The following is a 22866-nucleotide window of genomic DNA, read 5'->3' on the forward strand; positions in this document are numbered from 1 at the left end:
TCCATTTTTTAATCTTACCACTTTACTTCCAGGATAGCCTGTTTTTCATATGAAATAATTTCTTTTCTCTCTCTCTCTCTCTGGATGCCACTCTTATCCCCCTTAGTTTTTATTTAGCTAAACTCTTTTACTTTTAGCACTATTCATCACTACTGTGAAGTGACTCCCTCCAGCTACCTGTATCACTTTTTCTTCTTTTCCCTGACTTCTGTCAATTTATTCGTATTTTTCTTAGTAACATTATATCTAAAATTTTCTGATTCCTAGGACAGTAAACTTTAAACCAGTAGAAGCTGCATCTCCAGCAGAGTCTCAGTAAATCCATTCTTAAAAGTTTTTGTGAAAAAAAAAGAAAGAATTTTGCAGAAACACTAGAAGGAAGATTACACAGAAACTTATGTTAAAATACTGTACAAAAATGTTATTTAAGGATCTGTCTCTTTTTTCAGCTTGTGATTGTAATTGTTGCTTTCATAAAAAAATTAATATGAAAGCATGCTTATGACTTTTCATATCTAAATACATATGTGAAGGGTGTATAAAGTCAAAGTTTAAACGTGATATCATCTTTTTTTCAGTGGCAGTTTTTTCCACACTGATGACTATTTTTTTTCAATAAAAATTCCTGCAATATTGCATTTTTAATGAACCCATATATATGATAAAACTCTAAGCTGAAACTAAACCACAGAGAATATATGTGCCTAAAGCTAATATAACTGACATACTTAAATGTTCCGTTTTATTCATATTAAAGAGAAATTATCCTTATAGAAATGAATTAATAAATCCTTTCATATATTTGTAACAGTCTTACTATATTTAATACATTTTGATGAATTACATATTGTCACTGTACAGTAGTGGTCATCTAAGCCAGATAACCACATATCTATGAAATGGGTGAACTGTAAAATGAAGACATGAGAGAACTTCCTCAGATATGGTAGAAACACTGCAGTGAAAAGGAGATCAAAATTAGAGGCTGTCATTTAATAATAAAACCAATGATTTGAAACTATTTAAAAAAAGAAAATTAGTTCAGACTAGTTCTTTATATAGTCTTAAGCATCTGTTAATTTTTCAGTGCAGTGAAGGAAAGGTTTTGATAATGACATGAATAAACACAATGAGCACAATGACGTCATTTGGCTTTAACACCAACAAAAGTGTTCCCATGTTCTGCTGTATTGAAGAGCATGGTGGTTTTCATTTAACTCAGTGAAAGAAACTCTGATAGTGATCTAATTCCATTGCTTTAAAGGATTCTTAGGGGTTTTGCATGGGGGTTTGTTTGTTGGGAGGTTTTTTGCAGTGCAAGAAAAGAACATTTTTAATTGTAGTATTTTAGCAGTATAATATTCTAGAAACTTCATATTGGAAACAACACATTAAGACAGGGGAAATACTAGAAAATATCGTTTTAATTGACTGTAAAAATATATGTGCATGCACTGACATCCACAGTACTTCCCCACATCAAAATTTTGTCTTAAAAATGCACTTCTGAATTGACATTAGACCTTAATATACTAATTGATATCTCTTTTCTGACATCTGATTGCTCTGAATATGCTAATACATGTTATTTTCTGAGTTTAGGTTTAATGTCTTCACTATTGATATTCCAACATGGGACGACAGCTTCTACTTCCCCTCTATTCTCTTTTTTCTTTTTTAAAATATTATTTAGAATATCCTGAGTTGTAAGGGACCCTTCTGATCATAAAAGTCCAACTCTCAGTCCTTCATAAAAGAGACCAAGAATTATAGCATGCGTCTTAGATAATTGTCCAAACATTTTTTGAACTCTGGCAGGATAGTTATGAAGTTGTAGCTGGATGCAAAAGATAACTGTTTCTGTCAAAAAGAAAACGTTTAAGTTTTCAGTCAGGAGTTTTCTACTTTAATAATGTGCTACCATTGCTACATACTTTTGTGTTCTAAGAAAAAAAAATTAAATAGGGACTAGAATTTTTCAGATGACATAAAAATTGTTTAGGTCACCCAAAAACAGGTCTTACTGACCATCTCAAGTTTTATGTGATCTGATGAAGCTGAGTTGTGCCACCCCCAAATCAACATTTTTGGATATAAAATTATGGCCTATACTACTATTTTGTCTTTTTCAGTACAGCTGTTGTTAAATTTGAAGTCTTCTATTTCAACAGTGGTTTTGCTTCTACTAGTTTTACTTTACCTTTCTCCTAACTGGTCTAAAAGTAATGTCCCAGTCGTTTGCTTTTACCTACCTATATGTTAAGATTTGAGTGATTGCGAACAGAGAAATGACTTACACTTAGAAGAGATTTAGTGATGGGTGTCTAAAATTGAAGCTGTAAACACCTCTAGTCATTTCTTAAACAGAATAGAGGTAAAGGAAGAAAATAGTTGCTAGTGAGGAACTGAAGAAAAGTTGTTTCTTACCTTATTCTAAATATTTAGTTTCAAAATGACAGTTTCCAACTGCATAGGAGTGGACATAAATTCTTGTAAACTCTATGACCACCTTCTCCATATGATAATATTTAATCCTTCTTAAAAAGAATGTCATACTGAATTACGTTTCCTTTGCTAATCAAACACAAATGTCATGACTGCAGCACATCTTTTTCAGGTTGCTTAATAAATCTAAAGAGTTTGACATTTCAACAGACTCTTCATTCTAAAATAATTTTTTAAAAATAGAAATAGAGAAAATGAACAAAACCCTAAATCCTTTACTAGGAAAATCAAATTAATAAAACCTCAAGGCTTTTCTTCTCTTTGCTTCTTCCCCATCCCATGCCCCCCAGTATTTCACTGAAAACATAACAAAAAAGAAAATTAAGTTTTTATGTTTGTGTTTTAAAAAACTTGGTTGTGGGGGATTTTTCTAGACGTGACATTTAGAATAGGAAAATTTATATGTGGTGAGGTATATTTTGCAGATGAGGTATGTTTTATGACTTCTTCACACTACTTATCACTAGTCTTTTTAATGTTTCTCATCCTTTTCTCAGAAATCTATTCCAATTTACTCCATGTATGCATTTTTTAAACTACCCTAATGTTCAGTCTTCTGTACAGTTATGATGTTCAATACTGTTCATTCCAACTACTTTTATGTTGTTTAGGAAAGCTAAAAAGGAGACCAAAGTTTGCTATTTGCATAGAATCATATTATTTTGTGGCTTCCTTTACATGTCACGTCTCTAATATGACATTCTATTAGTAATCCAGCCATTTCTCTTCTACTGTTTGTTGGGGTTTTTTTAATGCATTTCTCCTTAAAATAACAGGTTTCTTTTAAATTAAGAAGAATTAACTAGCTAAGTTGCTCTCAAAACATATATTCAAGTTTTTTCTCCCCTTCGCCCATTTTTTTCCTGTTGAGCACTTCTCAGAAGTGTCTAGGTTTCTATGTGTCGATTTCAGTGCTCTTCATTTAGAACAGGTGGTGTCAAGTGTTGAGAAATATTACTGAGATTTGTGTGAAGAGGCACTCTCTAAAGACTCCTTAAAGTGATTTTCAGAGAATAAAACAAGGAAATAAAGGGAGAAGAAAGATTACAGTAATCCTATAAAAACTTTACACTGAGGATATAGTGTTCTTCTGGAAAAAAATAGGCTTTCGTCTCCAAGGTATGTCTTAATCCACCATCATTCATAGACTCAATTATAAAATCTAAAACAGTATAAAAGGAAAGTTATAAAGTGAATAGTAAGTAAAGAAGAAAGCAAGGACAGGTAAGTTTTGTAAAAGAATATAAAGCTGTACACTTATTGACAGCCAATAAAGGAGCTTTCTGCATTGTGTGTGTTGATCAGGCGTGACATTAATGAGGCTGTGTATTTTTTTATGAGCAATACCTTGGAACAACAAAAAAACCCCCAAAAAAACAAAAAAACAAAAACCAAAATAAAACCAAACAAAAAAAACCCAAGCAAAACAAAAAAAAAGCCACAAAAAAACCAAAAACAAAACAAAGGCAAACAAACAAAAAAACCCAAACAAACAAAAACCAAATCAAACCAAACAAAAAAAAAAAAAAAGAGAGAAAAAAGTGACAAAATTCTCAGAAAGCACAATAAACCCAAAACACAACATCTCTCCCTACTATTTTACTATTATCGTTTTGAGGATGAAACATTAAAATCTTTGGTTGCAATAATACTTTTATATATGAGGGGGACACATTTTAATTATTTTCTTTATTAAAAATAATAAACAAAAAACTGAAAACCATGCAGGAAATCTATATCTATATTAAAAAAACCCCAGTTATTCTTACATTTTGTGAAACTTTATAATTATGCTACCGAGGGGATGTCCCTGTTCTCTAAATACACGATTTGGGATTAAGATTAGACAGTAAATTGTTTTGTGCTCTGCACCTACAGAAATAGCACAAGAGCTAAAGTATAGGTCCTCTACTTTGTGAGAGTTAATTAGTTTTATAATTAGAAAATCACAATCTTTTGTTTTATTCTGCAAGATGATAAAACAGTACAAAACAAATTAGAACAAGACAGTATTTTGAACAGTCTGAAGGAAATTCTGATGCAATTTATGAGGACTAGAGTCAAGTCTCTTGCAAATGTGTGTGGTTAAAAAAATCCAGACTTTAATGTTTTGTAATCTACACCCTTCTCAGCAATAATAATTCTAGATACATTGCTTAGGATGGGAGTATTTCAGAAAAAAGGAAAAAATAATATCCAAATTAATTTTAATTTTTTTTCTTGTTCGACAGTCTTAACTGTAATATTCATGTTTTCTTCCACTGTCTGTCTTTCACCTTTACAAGAAAACAGTTCTGTTGACTTTACTCATGCAGTAGTTGTCAGAATATTTATAAAGCACTTTATATAACCTGAGAGTAGCTAGTCACAGGACTTAATATTTGACCAAAAAATATATTAATCTTTATTAGTGACCTTTCTTTTGGGACAATTTTTGTGGCCATATGAACCAAGAAAGCCTAAGAAGTCTGAACCCTGTCCAGTGTGTTGAAGGGATGACCAAAAGTGGTCTTTTATTCACCAAGTTCTTCTTTTGTGTATCAGGCAATTCCACTGTGCAAGAAAATAATTCCACTGTGTCGTTAGTTAAGCAAGCAGAACAGAAGACCAGCTTGGCTGAACAGGGAATTTCTTGTGGAGCTCCCAAAGAAAAGGAAATTTTATCATCTCTGAAAGCAAGGTTGGGGAACATGGTTCATGTACGCAGGGTGAAGGCATGAAAGACTGGAACTCTAATTATGAAACTGGACAGTGTTGTTTCAGATAATATGAAGGGCTTTTAAAAGTGTGTTAATAGTAATAGCAGGTCTAGAGAAAACACTGGACTAATACTTGTTGAAGATGCTCATTGGATTAATAGGGATGAAAAAAGTGGAGGGATTCAATGTTTTTTGGTTTTTTTTATTTCAGTTTTTAATAGTGTTGATAGACATTGGGCTGCCTGATTCCCTGAATTAGAGGAATATGAGTGTGGGAAAGCTGAAGTTCAATTTGTGAACACTGAAATCATCAGGGAACAGCTGTATCAACTGAATATTCACAGGTCCATGGGAATTGATGGGATTCATCTCAGAGTACTGAAAGGGATATCAGATGTCATGGCAGGACCCTTCCTTATCATCTACCAAAGACCTTGGCAGACTGGGGAGGTCTCTGATTACTGAAATCCAGGCAATGTTAATTCCAATCTACAAAAAGGATGCAAGGGAAGACCCAGAGGACTACAGACCTGTTAGTCCAATCTCAGTTCCTGGAAAAATTATGGAGATTATACTCAGTGCTACCGAAAGGCATTTAAAGAATCATGTGATCATCAGGCACAGTCAACATAGATTCACAAAGGGAAAGTCCTGTTTAACCAATTTAATAGCCTTCTATGATAAATCACCCACCTAGTAGGTGAAGGGAAGGCAGTGGATATAGTTTTACTGGATTTTAGTAAGGTTTTGATACTGTCCCTCACAGCACCCTTCTGTGCAAGTTGTCCAGCTGTGGGATGAGCAGGTTCATTACCAGCAGAGTGGTCAAACATGGGAACAGTCTTCCTAGAGAAGTAGCCAATGCCCTAGTCCTGTCAGTGTTTAAGAGGTACTAATGCCCTTAATAACATAATAATGCCCTGAACTGGTCAGGCAGTTGAGCTAGATGATCATTATTGGTCGCTTTCAACTGAAATAGAGTGTTTTATTCTATTTTTTATATGATTCCACTTGGTCTGCACCCGGTCAAGCTCAAGAAGTGAGCCCACGGGAATCTCATGAAGTTCAACAAGACCAAGTGCAAGGTCTACACCTGCACTGGCACAATCCCCAATATCGACACAGACTGGAGGATGAACAGATAGAGAGCAGGACTTGGGGGTGCTGGTGGAGGAGAGGCTGGACATGAGCCAGCAATGTGTGCTTGCAGCCCAGAAAACCAATTGTATCCTGGGCTGCATCAAAAGCAACCTGGCCAGCAGATTGAAGGAGATGATTCTGCCTCTCTGCTCTGCTCTGGTTGGACCTGACCTGGAGTATTGTATCCAGCTCTGGGATCCACAGAGGAGCGTGTAAAGTGCTGAGTCTAAGGCACAGTCTTGCCTGGGAGTTTTACTTATATTTAAGAGTCCAAGAGTTTCACCTACATGAACTCTTACAAAGCTTTTAGTTCTTTGATACCTTGAACTTATGTGCAGAGAAAAAGATGCAGACTTTTCCGCAAGAGAACTTCTTTTAATTTATTGAGAAAATAAACATTTTGGCAAATGGATTTTTGCAGGAGTAACAAACAACCAAGGAGAAGATTCCACAAAAGCACCCAACACCAATCCCATACAACCTAGTGAAATACAACCCATCAGTTTTAAGTTATCCACAAGAGGAAGAAAAGAGTAAAGGCAGAAAAAGAGATTAAGACAAGAAAGGAGGAATGAAGAGAGAAAGAGAGAAGAGAGAAAAACAGTTATCATCAAGAGTCACATGGTGGCAGCTTCCAGGAAAGAAGGTAGAATAAGATGGAGGCCCTGTGCACCTTTATATGGTTTGGCTACTGCGGCCATCTGGTTCACTGACCACTCAGTGCCCCCTTAGCCGAAGTGAGAGGTGCAGTAACCAATCAGAAGCTCCAGGGGGCACGGTGTGGGGGGCTACCAGGCAAACCTTATTTGACTGACATGCCAGCTACAGGATCATATGCGTTCAGTGCACCCTGCCATGTTGACTGCAGGCCTTACAGTGTGGACAAGCCTGGCCCCCTCCCCTGGCACACACACACACACACACCCATGCGCGCAAGATGGTTGATTTGATCCAACAATCAAACAACCCAGTGAGATACTAATCTGGACTCTCACAGGGGGCCACCAAGATGATTAAAGGGATGGAGCACCTCTCCTATGAGGAAAGGCTAGGGGAGTTGGGGTTGTTCAGCCTTGAAAAGAAGAAGACTTGGAAATGACCTAATTGCAGCCTTCCAGTACCTAAAGGAAGCCTACAAGAGAGATGGAGAGAGACTATTTACAAGGCCATGTAGTGACAGGACAAGGGGGAAATGGTTTCGAACAGAGAGTAGGTTTAGATTAGATATTAGGAAGAAATTCTTTGCTGTGACAGGGGTGAGGCACTGGAAGAGGTTGGAATGAGAAGTTGTGGATGCCCCATCCCTGGCAGTGTTCAAGGCCAGGTTGGATGGGGCCCTGAGCAACCTGGTCTAGTGAAAGGTATCCCTCCTAACCCAAGCCATTTTAAGATTCTATGATTCTACAATTTTATTCAAATCTGGAAAAGACCTGTTCGACCTGTTTGTAGCAAATTTTTAATCAAGAATATTTCTATGAACAATTCAATTTGGTCTAGAATTCCTATTTTTCACACATTATATCAATTTATCAGATTAAGACTCTTTCTCAATTAATGGCTTTTTTTCTATAGTCCATGTCTTACATGGAAGTTAATCATAACCTTCTTCAAATTACTGTTGTCAAAGTTAAGCATTATAAATTAGAATACCAATACCTAAACTTGAAATAAACAGTCATTGGTTTCTTGATAAGTGTTCCTTATTATTGAAAAGAAGATATTCTCAATAGCAACAGACCCCACAATCTGAAATAATAAACTTAATTCATTATTAGTGTCTATCCCTTAATTTTGCTTGAAGGACAGTATGCTTTAAACATATTTACGGAAACAAGGCAACAGAAGAATCTAAGACACTATCGTTTCCTTTTCAAAAAGGCTCACTAATGTTCTAATTCTATATCAATTTATACATGGTACTGCTATTAATTGATTTTTCTGGAACTGTCTTAAAACAGGATATTTTTCAGATTTTTTCTGAATTATTCCTAGAAATTAAATGTCAGCAATGGCATTCCCAGCATAGCTAGGAATTCTGAAGGAAATAGGACACAGATGTAAGTTCAGACTCTTTCTTTGCTTTTGTGACTTAAGTTTTCTTCATTAAAAGCAAGAAAAGCACTGCAAAAACAAAATATAGTTGCATAAGAGAACTCTAATTAAGAGTAACAAATATTTTCTATGGGAAGGATGCTCTTTTTTTGTATCTTTTATTTTTTGATGCTCATCCTAAATGCATCTGACATTCATTTGCAATCAGATGCTAAATCATACTCTCACATCAATATGATTGCATATCTTAACCTGGTTTAGTCAGCTTTCACATTTTTTCTGAGAGGGACATAAGGAGGTCAATTGCTTGTCAATTTAGACTGTTACTAACAGACAGTTTTATGAGAAGGAGCAACATCAATGGCCTGCTTTGTCTCTAGTTAAATTTATAAGTTTATTTTCAGAATAAAACACATTCAGCAGCTCTAAACAATAGAACGGCCTGGTTATAATGCCAATAAACATGTTGAATTTTATAATAATTCCCTTAAAAAGTAGGAAGAATGGTGAGAAGCTGCTAAATTTAGAAACAAAAGCCACTTTAATTGTTCTTTCATTTTTGGGGGGGTGTTTTTTAGTTTTTTCCCCTTAATCTGGTGGGTTTTAGTTATCTGTTAATTAAATGTATATATAAAAAATGAAGTTTCCTCTTCTTGGATTATTTTTTCCTCAATAAATACTTAATCTCCAACTTCCTGATTGGGAGTGGGGGAAGCTGGCAGGGGCGAATCCAATCTACACATCAGAAAATTTTGAAATACATTTCAATAGAATAATTATACATAGGTTGTTTTATACCTACTCATTGTCTAATGTTGTTCATGAACTTAGTAGTCTACACTGGCTTTTAGAACAATCTGCCATCATAAGAAATCGGGCTTCCCTGTTTCCTGTTCCATTTATCTGGAAAGGCAGTGACTCCACTGTGATTTCAGGGAAACTATCACCTCAAGTATGATGAAATTCAAGTGGGGGCAGAGCTGATAATATCCTTTGTCACTATAAGCAAAGGTTTCTTGTTTTATGGTGAACTTGCCACCGGTTGCCACAAGAGAGGAGCCCCAAAGAGAAGATACAACATCCCTGAAACAACATCTTAGCCTTGGCCATATTGATCAACATAACTGGTCTACTCTGGCCTCCAATTGGGAGGCCTGGAGACACACCATCTATAACGCTGCTGATGCTTTTGAGAAAGCACCCAGGATCACCCTTGAGGAGAAAAAACAAAGCAGAAAGAATCGTGTCTTGCAGAATATACCACCTAAGGAGTCTTTCTGCTGTGCCTTTTGCAACCGGACGTGCCTATCTATTATTGGCCTTTTTAGCCACCAACACGCTTGCAACAAATGTGGGTAGAGCCCTTCCCAAATCTTCGTTCGTGAAGCCTAGCCATGAATAAGCAAAGGTTCTCTCTCTTGATCCAGTTATAGCGAGTTGAACTCTAGCTTCATCCAGTGAAGTAGATCTATCAGATTAGACAATTATATGACAAAAAGTATTTTGGAGTACTTTGTCAACAGTATGATAGGATATGATTTTTAGAAGTCAGATTCATGTTGTTTAATGTTAGATATCCAAAATATATCATACAATCACCCTAAGGAGTAACTGGTTTAATGAGATGGAGATACATGTCATATAGCTGATTTTTTTTTCTCTTAGAGTGCAATCCATTTTAAAGTATTATAGATTTTCTCAAATATTTTTTTCCCTGTTAAACCACGGTGTAATTTCAGTGTTAGCTTTGTGGTTTGCAGCTTTTTATTTAGATAACACAGTTACAAATTAGGGAAAATGAAGCCTGCTGTTGCCTGTCTTGACTGGAAGAATTTTTCTTTTTAAGCTTAGTAATTTGCATTCACAGATAAAGTTTTTAATTATATCTTGCACTTCTTTGAAGCCCATTAGACATCTAGAAATGTAGCATACTGTAAATATAATTATACTTATGAGAAGTAATTAATCTAATGGATTTTCAGTCTACCTCACCTACTGAACTGCAACCTGTTCCAATTTATTATGCTGTTTCACAGCAGAAGTACAAGGGGGTAAATATTGTCTTTCATAATAATATTGAGTGTTTATTAAGGAGATTCCCTGAATAACTCATACAATTAATTGCAGAAATTTACTTAGTTCAGAAGATCTCATGACTGCTGATAATAGTAAAGCAACACTTTAATATTTTTCTAATTAATTCAGTGGTACACAAAAATCAGTATCATCCTTACATACGTAGGCATCAAAATTTTGATTTATTCAAGAAGGATCCATCTGTCTAGAACAGACGTGTAATTCCTGGAATACATGGCAAGTTCTTTTGTTTTTTCCTGGAAAAAAACCAAAGAATTTATTGCCATATCAAACTATCTTTTCTCTTAATCTTGTTCTAAAGCCCTTTGTCACAACATTTTCAGGCACATGGTATGGTTCTTGAGCTTGTCCTGTTCAGGACCAGGAGCTGAACTTCAATGATCCTTGTGGGTCCCTTCCAACTTAGGATATTCTATGATTCTAGAATCCTTTTTTCCCCCTTAAAAAAAAACATATTTCTAAATCCCAAACTAATAAAGAGAGTATCATGACTGATTGGGAGGGGGGAAGCTGGCAGGGGGGAATCCGCTCTAGACATCAGAAAATTTTGAAAGAGACTTCCATAGAATAGTTACACATAGGCTGTTTTATACATACTCATTTGTCTAATGTTGCTCACGAACTTAAACATCATTTATTCAGTCAATTGCCTTCTTTATACTTACAGACAGTGAGGAAAAATATTTCAGAAGAATTCTTTAAATCTCTTTAAATCCTATCTATACTGCTTAAAAATATGAGAAAGTAGACTCATATCTTCTCAATTCATTAATAATTTACAGATAAGTATGAAAAGGTTGAAAAATGTAGTGCTTTACTTTCCTTTTTTTAGTCAGAACTATACTTCTAAGCCAAGATTTATAGTTACTCTGTTGTCTAACTAGGTTGACACAAAATCCTTTTCCTGTTGGTCACCCTACTGTGCAACACATCTAACTCTGCATTTCCTATCAGCTTCAGTTTTAACTTTTTTTTCTTTTGGTTTCCTGTTGATGCTCAAGATCTCACAAGTGACCTTTTACCTTTGTGCAAAAGACTAAGAGCACAAATGCAGATTGTGTCTTGTGCATGAAGATGTGTTGTAACCTGGTAAGTTGTATTTTAAGTGAGCTGCTGACAGAATAACCCAGAATAAAATTTCATGGAGACGACTAGCTATGTACCATCTTTCTTTCAATGTGACTGATTTAATTCACAAAGGTTTGGGTTGTGTCTCTATGCAAGGACCACATGGTGTGCTGTTGCTAGTCCAAACATATTGAAAGATGTTGTTTTTATCACCTGAGAGACACAGCATACCATTTATGTAATTAGCTTTGGGATAATGGGTGAGTAAACAAAGTACCGGAAATTTTAAGTTCCTGGTTTCTGTCAAGTTGAAATCACTTTTTTATGATTTGCTTATCAAAATGCAATAAATCAATTTATTATCATCTTTATGTTTGCAAATATTAAAATGTATAAACATGGAGATAAAAAATAATTGAGGATGTATGTCTTATGTTTTAAAATATTATTATGTAACTATGCATTGGTACTTGTAAGCAAAAAGGAATTTTTCAGTAAAGGTTTATATAGGAAGTTCTGTATGATAATTTGGGAGTGTTTGTGTGCTATTTTAGAAGAAAAGAAAAAAGATAAAGAAGAAGAAAAGCATAGTTTTTCAAAAAGGCTCATTAAAATTCTAATTCTATATCAATTGGTCCACAGTACTTCTATTAATTATTTTTCTGGAGCTGGTTTAAAAAAGGATATTTTTCAGATTTTTTCTGAATTATTTCTAAAAATTAAATGTCAGCAATGACATGATAGCTGGGAATTCTGAAGGGAATAGGACACAGATGTAAGTTCAGACTCTTTCTTTGCTTTTATGATTAAGTTTTCTTGTTAAAAGCAAGAAAAACACTGCAAAAAAAAATAATAAAAGTTGCATAAGATAGCTAATTTAAATAGAATGAAATTACTGGATGATTTTTTTTTTCTTTGACTTGCAAGTCAGCAACACCTCAGAATTTCCATGGAGTTTACTATATGTCAGAGATAACGAGCCAGAGAGCTGACTGTAGTTATTAGCACTCTCCTACTATGGTGGAAGAGCAACTAGAAACACGTACCTAACATCCCTGCATGTAGGTCTGAATGGAAATCTAAATTCTGGGTTGTGCTGTCTTTTGCAGCCTGCTCAGTCATCCTAAAGAGCAGCAAGAAAGCTTTCTTCTGACACTTTATAGTCTTGAAGTCACGTTTGATGTGCTCTGGACTATACAGGCTTTTGTAATTCTGAGTTTTTAGGCTAAAGTCTGGAGTTGAATCCACACAGCTTATTTGATTTTGTCCATAAACCATTTCAAATTGTTGTTTGTCCAGATCCATCCTAGCTACTTCTTACAAATTTATGTAATTTTGAGGTGATTTAACTGTTCTCTTTTTTTTTCCTATTATGGAAGATGAACTATTCAACTAAATTTCTCCTCTCTTGTAATAACTCTGTTCTGTACTAAACCAAAACATGAAGGAGATTTGTTCTATAATCTGTATTGATCAATTTTTTTCTACTAACTGGACTGTCATCCTTACAAAAGAAAATTATTCCATCATGATTTTGCACAAAAGCTCATCCAGAATCAGGCTTTGTTGAAAGCATGTATTATGAAAAAAAAAAAAAAAAGCAAAAAAAGAATCAAAAAACCCCAAACCCAACAACAATAAACAAACAAACAAACAAACAACCCCCCTACTAAACAAAACCCAACTCTCTTAGTGAAACCAGTGTGCTTGCATAAAGGATCTGGGCAAAAAGACTGTAATGTTATTAGAAATAAAGTCTTGTAAAAGATCTAGTTGGAGGAACAAACCAAACTTTTATGTTTACTATGAAGAAGTTTTCAAGAGCTTAATCAAATGCATTGCTGTCAGGGGTAATAAGCTCTAACTTAATAGCAGTGACACTTTTATAGGAAAACCAGTATCTATCACACAAACTACTGTTTGTGTTCCATCTGTGAACTCTGAAAGGTACTAGTCAGTGGTGGATCTGAGGGAGAAAGATAGATGGTTCTCATTGAAAATTGCACCTACTATTCAATGTAATGACTTTAATTACCCCATTCTTCCATCATATCCATTAAGGTCTTATTATTTCTTTGAAAACTCTATCTAGCACAGAGTTCACTGAAAAAAATGACCATATAGTCAGTGACTAAACTTCAGAAAGGACAAAAAATATATTTTTGGATGAATAGCAAAACCTTCAGATTTATGATGTTCTTTAAAGACTTCATAAACTTCAATATAACACTTAACTTCATGAAAGTTTATGAGATTTAGTTTTAAGAAATATCTGCTGTTTTAAATTGTGTTTAATCTCTTTGCCTTTGTTTTCACTGGTTTTGAGCTTAACCTAGTTTATGTTTCAGTAACTGTTTTCTCTAAACAAAATGGATCATTACAAATATCTTAATCCAATTAATTTTATGTAAACAGTAGCTAATTTTCCTTGTTTTACTGTAGTTTGATAAGCATAGATCTTTTCAATTTTGTTCTGCCTTGGGGCTATTATCTTTTACAATATATTTATACGTTTGAAAGTGAAGGCACAACAGGGAGAGGTCAACAAAAAAAGGTAACAGCTCTTTCATAACAGCTCACTTTAATCAGGTAGAGTTTTGATGCCTTAAAATGAAAATAATAAAGTTCAAGTAATTTAGAAGGTTCCAAGCTATATTTTGAGAGGAGAACGAAGTTGCAGGGTGATATGAAGTGATGTCAGATCTTGAGCTTATACAGACAGGCTTTGGTAGTTGCAATCAGAGGACTTCTGCATCAAGACAATGAGTATTTGTATTACCAAATTTTGTTTTCTGAGAGTACGGTCTTTCTTTACTACTATTTTATTTTCAAGAAAATAATCTCAACTTCACAGACTTTCTGTTGCTAACTGGATATAGATTAGTTACAAAAACATAATGTGAAATTCAGAAATTAGTAAGGCATCTATTTGACTTTTAACACGCTAGAATACACAAAGTTCACATATTTCTCTTGTTCAAACATTTGTAGTGGTTTCTCTTAAATGTATCGATAATATAAATCTGTTCCATGGACTTTGGAGAAAAAGAGATCATTAATCTGGAAGCATATGGGTGACTTCAGAAGTATTGCCCATTTGGTTATCTACTAGCAATAAATGTGAACACGAAACATAACAGTTTTAGTTCAACTTGGTTGTTTGAAATTGCTATTTAAAAAGCCAGACTAAGAAAGGAGTCTTGTGATAAGTTTGATACATTATCAATTAATGTTGTATGACAAATACGGCTTTGGTACTCCTCATATAGAGGTTCACTGGCTTCACTGGGTTTAGGGTCTGGTAAAGTGTGCCAAGTGGATTGTCCTATTTTAGAGACTGACATTCGTTCTTTCTCCTTTCATTTACATTCTGACTACCATTTCTGCACCACAGTTTAAACTCATTTACATTGACTAGAAACTCTGTATGCTATAACTGCTTTACAGCTTTAAACCTTTCCGCTGCTTTGGATCTGTTTGTTATTGGGCTAATACACTATCTACAGCTAATGCAATATGAGCATGTTTATGTTTAAAGACGTTTCTTATTAAGTTATAAAGCTCAATAATAATTTTCCAACAGTCCAAGCTATTGGCTTCATTTCAGCCTGAGTGATTTGTTCCCATTTAGATCAAAGACAGATTATTTCAAGACAAAATGAAGTACTGCTACTCTAGAATAAGAAATGTTTTCACATGTGTTTGTTCAGGGATACTTCTTCTGGAATGGCTGCTCATGAATAGCTAATTTAGATTGTCTTCATTTGTTGACTGGCGATAAGGAATACAAAAGAGCAGAATTCAAAGGGACTTTTCATTCATCATTCTCTTGGGGGAAGAGGAGTAAAGTGACTTTATGGACTTTATAAAAGCATTGCTTCTCAAGCAAGTTTGTATCAAAAAGTGTTTTATAGCTTTAACTATCTGTGTGAGGTTATTAAAGGATTTTTTCAAGTGCACTAGAAACTTTTAAATCTGTGTCATTCAGTTAACCATTTAAATTTTATTATCAGAGAAATCCATAAGTATGATAAATACAATAAAAATTACTATAACTACACAGATTAAGTATTTTCTGTAGCAAGTTTAAAAGTTTATGTTACCAGGTACAAGATTTGGGAATGTGTGTAAAAAGTATGAAAGTGTTTTTTGTTGAAAATTACTAATACTTGTTCTTTTTTAAGGCAGACTTTAAAATAAACCTCATCTTATTAGTTCACTTTAAATATCCCTTCTGCTCTCCATCTTCTAATTCTACTAGGTTCTCTTTGGTCAGGACAGGATTTGACATAGTCGAGACATATTAATTTTCATTATCTGTCACATTAACCAAATGGATAAAAAAGGCAAGAAACAGCCTAATCTGGATCTATAGATGCTGTGCAACCATACAGACAGAAGTCCTGGATTGAACAGTGTTGTCTCCATGAAACAGTGCAGCAGTTGAAGCAATCCCAGTTTCTTAATTTTCCCGTTTACTACTCGGATCTAACACAAAGTGCTGCACATTACTAAAGTTTGTACCTTCCTTCCTTTCTCCCTTCCTGCCTGCCTTCTTCATGTTGTCATTGCAATTTTTAGAAGACATCAGACCAAGAAAGGTGAAAGCATAAACCACCTTTTAGGAGTCATTGCTGAAAGGTTGGACAGTAGAAATAAAAGAACCATTGTTCAGCATTGTGTCCTTACCATAACACTCAAAATATCAGATATTCTGCTTAAAGTACAAGAGGTGGAAAACCACTAATTTTGGTCTGGCCTATCTGAAAAAAAAAATGATCGAACGTACCTACTAAGATACAACTTTTTATATATACAACTATTTATATATAAACTTTCATTTATATAGAAACTCTTACAATATTTATTTACAGTTCATACATAAAAATAAATTATAATTTATATGAAATAATTATATAAATACCTAAAAAGGTAACAGATGGAGCTACACTGTTGAAAAATTAATTAATTCCTCAGCTGAGCAAGAATGAGCTCTACTGGTTAGTTTAAAGGGAAGGATGAAGAATTGAGAGCTTACAATTACTGAGAGATGCTGTTTTAGTCTCCTTGATAAGCCTCAGTGCTTCAAAGATTTCCTTTTAAAACGGACTCAGTGCTTTTAGAGGCAGAAGAGGAAAATTGTAATGAGTGCAGACAAATTAGACGATCCAAGCAGTATCTCTTCCATCTTTAAATCCTCACATTGCAAGTCAGGAACAGAGGGCTAGATAAGAAGTGCTAAAGCTGTCAGACTCTTTGCAGGCAGCAGAGTATGTTCACAACTGACTCTTGTATTGTAAACAGTAACTGAATGTGATTACTTGATATCTAAATATGTCACTGTGAATTCTCCACTTACTACTACACAGAGGTCAAAGACATACACAAGATACTTTCAAGTAGCTTCTTTTGGATTCCGATGTTTCATGTGTTCCTACCATCACAGTGAATATGAATGTTTGCTATTAGCTAATAACCTGCCACTCAGTCAGACCACCTTGACTTCTAATCCCAATCAATCTGGTACACCAAACAGTGCCCAGATGTTTGTTTAGTGAAAACAGTTTCTGAAAAGACTTGTCCATTCAGCCTCTGTTTGAGAGTCTATTATTCTTTTCTTATCCTTATTTAACTCTTGACTTTTCCATTGTTTGTCCAATCTTTTGAGCTTCAATATCCACCACAGACTCGAGGCACTGGAAGTACACATTTCAGGAATATGAATTTTCAGGGAGCACGGGGAAGGGTGAAGGAGATGACATGAAAGTTTTTACTTACCTGTTGTTAAAAAATGTTTATAAAATATAAGGTTAGATGTGATCTCGACCAGCCTTTTTTTTTCACTCCCAAGCCCTAAAGCAGAATAACGTCTGCCAAACTGCTCTGGATAGGTAAGAAGTCCCTAATTTCTTTGTCCCTGTCTCTCACAGTCTTTTTCGATTAATTTTTATCTTCAATATCAGAATGAAATTTATTTATTTCTAGGTTGAATATTGCCACCACTTCTTGTTTTGGCTAGCTCAGGCTTGCTATTGAACTACTTCTTTGTTTAAACCCTCCATGTTTCACAAATGTGCTCTAAAAGAGCATGAAATATGCAATTCTTAATTTAGAATAAATTTCTGCTCTTTGTATCTTATGAAAATAGCTGAGATTAAAAATAGACACAATTTACACTTCTTAGACAAACAAGTAATATTGTCGTATTTACTTTCTTTCTTTCATGTTATATTTTCAGTTCATAGTTAATGCTTCTGATGTATAGAAAATTATCCTTTTTTTTACTTCTCAAAACCAAAGATGTAAATTAAAAGCTTTAGGAATTACAATTAGATGTAGTGAAAAATAATTTAGAATTGGGAAATAAAATGTTCTGTGTTAGTTTGCTCACATGGAATACTTATTTGAATATTAACCAACTGCATAAACCCTTTTGAAAAATATTTTTATGGGGTTTATTAGTTCCTCAGAAATTGAAGCAACCATCTTACAGATTCAGCCTGACTGTCTAGTTTTAGTCTGGTGTTGAAAAATTCAGGTTATCCCACATGTGGATCACTTTCTACCTTTTGAAGGAGTTAAGATGGCTAGCTTACTACAGTGGTCCAGCTTTCCAGTGGCTCAAGAACACGAGTGCCACCTTTGAAATCATAGTTCATGCTGGCTTCTTTGTGTGCCTGAACTTTTGTTTATCTGTTTGATGTTGTCTGAAGTCCCTGACCAGAGCAATGCTCATCTTCAGTGAAAGTAAACAGAAAGCAGCAGCCTTTGGAGAAATTGTCTACCACAGCTGGACAGTCCAGCTATCTCCCTCAGAGTCCTTGCACTGGCTGGCTGCAATATATTTATGAGGCAGCAATTATACATCAGTTTCACTTCCTCCTTGCAATAACCATCTCCCTTTCTATTCACATCCTGGAATTCAACACTTGTCCCAGGTCTCTAAAGGAAAAAACAAACAAAAAATGCAACAAAACCAACAAATAAACCCGCAAACAAATAAAAAAGCCCAAACCGTCAAACAAAAAGAGATAAACCCTGCCTTGATATTACTCATGAAAACATTAAGATGATGATATATTTCCTAAAACTTCATTCTGAGAACTATACTGAGGCTGGGACATCTCAGTGTAAGGCTGTTTACCAGCAGCCTGTTTTCTGATTAAAAAAAAAAAAGGTTAGAAAAGAAAATAGCAAAGCTTGATTTTGCGGATTTTTATCACATGAATGTGGTACTGAAGAGAAAAACCTGGTTTGGGGTCGGATAGCTATTTAGGAAGAGGATGTGGCAATAGTAATGAGGAGAAGGAGAAAAAGGATGATAATGAAAATGCTGGTGTAGGTCCATCTCAAGAGTCTGCTCGTTTCCAGACTATCTTGCTGATATGGTTTGAAGCTGGCTCCCTGCCAAGTCTCCAAACCTCACCACAAAAATTCCCCCCCCCAAACCTCAGGGAGAAGAGGGAAAAATCTCAAGAGAACCGAAACGAGAGAGAGACAGTTAAAGCAATATGTATAAATATGTTTACACTTATATTACAGCTATATACAATTGAAATATATATACAATTTCAAAAGGAAAAGGGAAAGGGAAGGGGGAAGGGAAAAAGGAACACAAACAAAATAAAATATACACGATGAATAGCCCAAGATCTAGCAACTAAAAGAACTAGCAAAAGAATATCTTACTACTCTCCTTGGGATAACGGAGAGTCACGCTGGAGCGACTACTGGCAACCTCCGCCTCCCAAGGTCGGCAAGGCCTTACCAGGCTTCACTCCCCAAACATGACGGACACAACAGCAGGGAAACCTGCACCTCCAAAGCCGCCGGAAGGAAAGAGGGACCGAAGGCCTCTCCTCCTTTCTTCTTATAGCCTGGCTTACATAAAAATCATAGGGAATATGGGGTAAATCTGGGCACTTCCTTGGTTACAAACTGGTCACCAAGGAAGGTCCAGAGTAAACTACCACACTTGCATTCTGGAACAATGCTGGATTTTGTCCATCAGAAAAGTATGTAAATATTTCCCAGTTACAAAAAATGTTTCTGCTTTTAAATATTATGGTGAAGTGCAGAAAATACTCCCATTACACACGTAACTCAATGAACAGCTTTACTATCTCAGATCTCAGAAATCAGATAGTCTCACTACTACATCCATACTACATTCATTTCTGGATATGAAAGTGGAGAGCTTGTTTTGTGTCTGCTAAAGTAGCGACTTCCATCTAGTGGAACAGAATTTTGTAAGTAATAAAACAAAAAATGTTAAGCTTATCTACAATCTTTGGTTTTGAAGTCTGTTACGAGAAACAGGAGATGATGCTGATAACCTGGTAAGGTGGTTACAACATCTTTTCTAAGGCCATGTGCTACTTAAGAAGATAACTGAATATGTTTTCATGTTAATGAAAACAGGTCCCTTGACTGTTTGGAAGCAAAGGGAAGAACTTAGATATAATGTTTTCATGTTAATGAAAACAGGTCCCTTGACTGTTTGGAAGCAAAGGGAAGAACTTAGATATAAGCCAGCAGTTTATATTTACAGGAGGAAACATAAAGTTACAGGAAAACATAGGTAGTTATTACAGAAAACAGAGTGGTAGCATGAATGTCAAGGTTTTGTTTGAGCCTTAGGCAACATCTGGTAGGACAAGAATGATTCAAATTCAGCTATTTCTTTGCTATATGTGAATCTGGCACTGCAACTTTACTGTCCTTACTAGTGTATAAATGCTACTTCCCAAATGCACATAGTATGCCCATGAGACTGTTATATTAATAGAATTCACCACAGAACAAAACCTCTACTTTGGTTTATATTTGCCTCCCCATATAAGCATGTCTTGTTCCGTAATCTTTGAATATAGTCCTAAAAATATGTCACAGTAAATAATTATTCTAACTCAACACATTTTAATTTGATTGAAGAAACTGTCTCTCAGAACAGCAAATATAGCTGTAAATACTGAGTCACAGGTTAACCTACAGGTATGTAGAGATATTCCAAAAACCTCCAAATTGCCCTGGAGAATTTCCTTGTACTTCTGTTTAACTATTCCTACAGTATGACTTCTATACTCAAACTGGTAGTAAAGCAGAAAACAGAACTCTATGTGGAATTATTCTGTCAACATAAAACCAGATGTGGTGCCATTTCAGTTGCTGCTTCACGTTATCAGCGAGGAAGAAAAGTTATATCTCTACCTTGCAAAACTGCTCCACTTATCTCCTCAAAAATCCAAGCAAACAAAGCATAGAATAAATGAAATACAAAAGCAATACTCTTCCTGTGAAGATGAAAACCAAGAAAAATGAAGATAGAGCATAACATTTTCTACTCCAAAATTTTTCTAAGAATAACAGCTAGAGGAGTGTGGATTATTTCTATTAATAACTGTTTTCTGTGCCCCTTGCAATACAATATGTTAAAAAAAAAAATTTATATGTTTCTTAAAGAAGACAAAACAATGTATTTTTCCAAACTGATCTGTCTGGAGTTCTCGCTTCTCTAGATAGATAATTTTCTGCTAACCATAAAACAAAAGTTTTTTAAAATTCCAGGAAATCTGGATGGTTTGCTGATCTCTGATATCTTCCAAACCAACATCTACCTTGACCAGGAGCTTGGGCACTTTCATTCTGCAAGTATTTGCTTCCTCTTCTCTTTAAGCCAGACAATAAGAAGTCAGATTTTACTGGTCTTTTTCCTCTGAGCTTGCCACCTCCATGCTCAGAGGAATCCGTCTGAATGATCTGCTGGTTATGTTCTAGCTGTGCTCAGTTGCCATGCATTGGCAGTGCAGTTGATCATAGATTCCATCTTCACCGTCCTGTGTAAGGTAAACATATGCAGGTATTCTTCCCAAGAATGCCAAGGCAGTGGAAGGATTAAAAAGAGGTTTATTTCAGATGCAAGGACCACTTTTTTACAATGGTGCACACATCTGACCTCCAGGGGAAAAGGCAAAGCCCCTCCTCCTCCAAGGCTTTTTGTATCCTCTCTCTCTCCTCCCCCACCCTCTCTGGCTCAAGGAGGCCTTGCACATGTCTTTAAACATGTTATCTCTCTGCAAATCAGACAGCAAGGCTGAGAACTTCTCTTGCTATGCGGGGCAGGGAAAGCATTGAAACTGCCTTTGGGAAAGACTTACCATTTAGGCAGAAAGCCTTCCTAGCAAAAATGGAGTCCCTAACTTTATGTTACAAATGCTTCTGGAAACATATCTATTCCTACACCTGATAATAATTTTGTTCTTCTGGCTGATACTGATGCTCACATCTGTAAGGGGTTCACTAGGACTAATAGAGCTTCACATGTAAATGAAACTGGAAACCTTTAAGAAATAAGGAGGGTTTTTTTTTTGGTTTTATTCATTCTGCTTTATTGACTTTCAGCACTCATTCTTTCTGCTTCAGAAGCAGTACAAATGATCATTTAAAAAATGTGTATGCAAAAGTCATTGTCTTGACTTTTTCCCATTCTGTAATTCACAAAAACATTAACTCTTGAGATAAAGAGTGGAAGACTATTGTGATATAGAAAGTAAATCTATTTATTTATTCACTGGTCAAGCCCTCTAAAAGCAACATGGAGCAACAGCTGTGCAGGATATCAAAACCCAGGGACTGCCACGACATTTTGTAATCAGTTCTTTTGACATTCCATAGCTTCAAGATGGAAGAATACATCTATTTTGACCTCCACAGAGAAATTCTTCACAAAGCATTTTACTGTGATTTTATGCAGGAAGGGAAAATCTGTCCCTTAGAAATAATGCATCTACCACTTCTAGTACAGACAAAAGACCCTGCAAAAACCAAATTCTCAACACAATTTTTCTTATTCACTCAGATCTGTAATTTATCAGAAAAGCAGAAAAAATAATTTTTTATTTTCTTCAAGAGCAGCCTGGGATAACACTATTATTTTTAAAAAGAAAGAACAAGCAGAAGTTTAATAAAATCTTGAAGGAACTTACATTAGATATTTCATATAGCAGAGAATGAGCAGGAAGGGAAGGGAAGAAAGCTAGAACTAATACTTTTAACATTCACACACACAAGTACAAAAGAAAGTTAAGGGTTTTGCACGGTCTTTTAAATTCCTGCTGGGTGCTTCTCAGTATGATTAAAGAAATCTGAGGGCTGAAGAAATTTTTGAAATGCCATGGTCAGTGTTTAGCCTATAAAATAGAGCAATTACACACTTTCCCTTGTACTAATTGCTCCCTAGGCAATTGTTGCCATATATTGTTTGGTGAATCTGAGAGTCTGGGAAACTTTTCAGAAATATTTTGTT

The sequence above is a fragment of the Pseudopipra pipra genome, chromosome 2 (genome assembly GCF_036250125.1).
Source record: "Pseudopipra pipra isolate bDixPip1 chromosome 2, bDixPip1.hap1, whole genome shotgun sequence".
In the NCBI taxonomy this organism is placed as follows: Eukaryota; Metazoa; Chordata; class Aves; order Passeriformes; family Pipridae; genus Pseudopipra; species Pseudopipra pipra.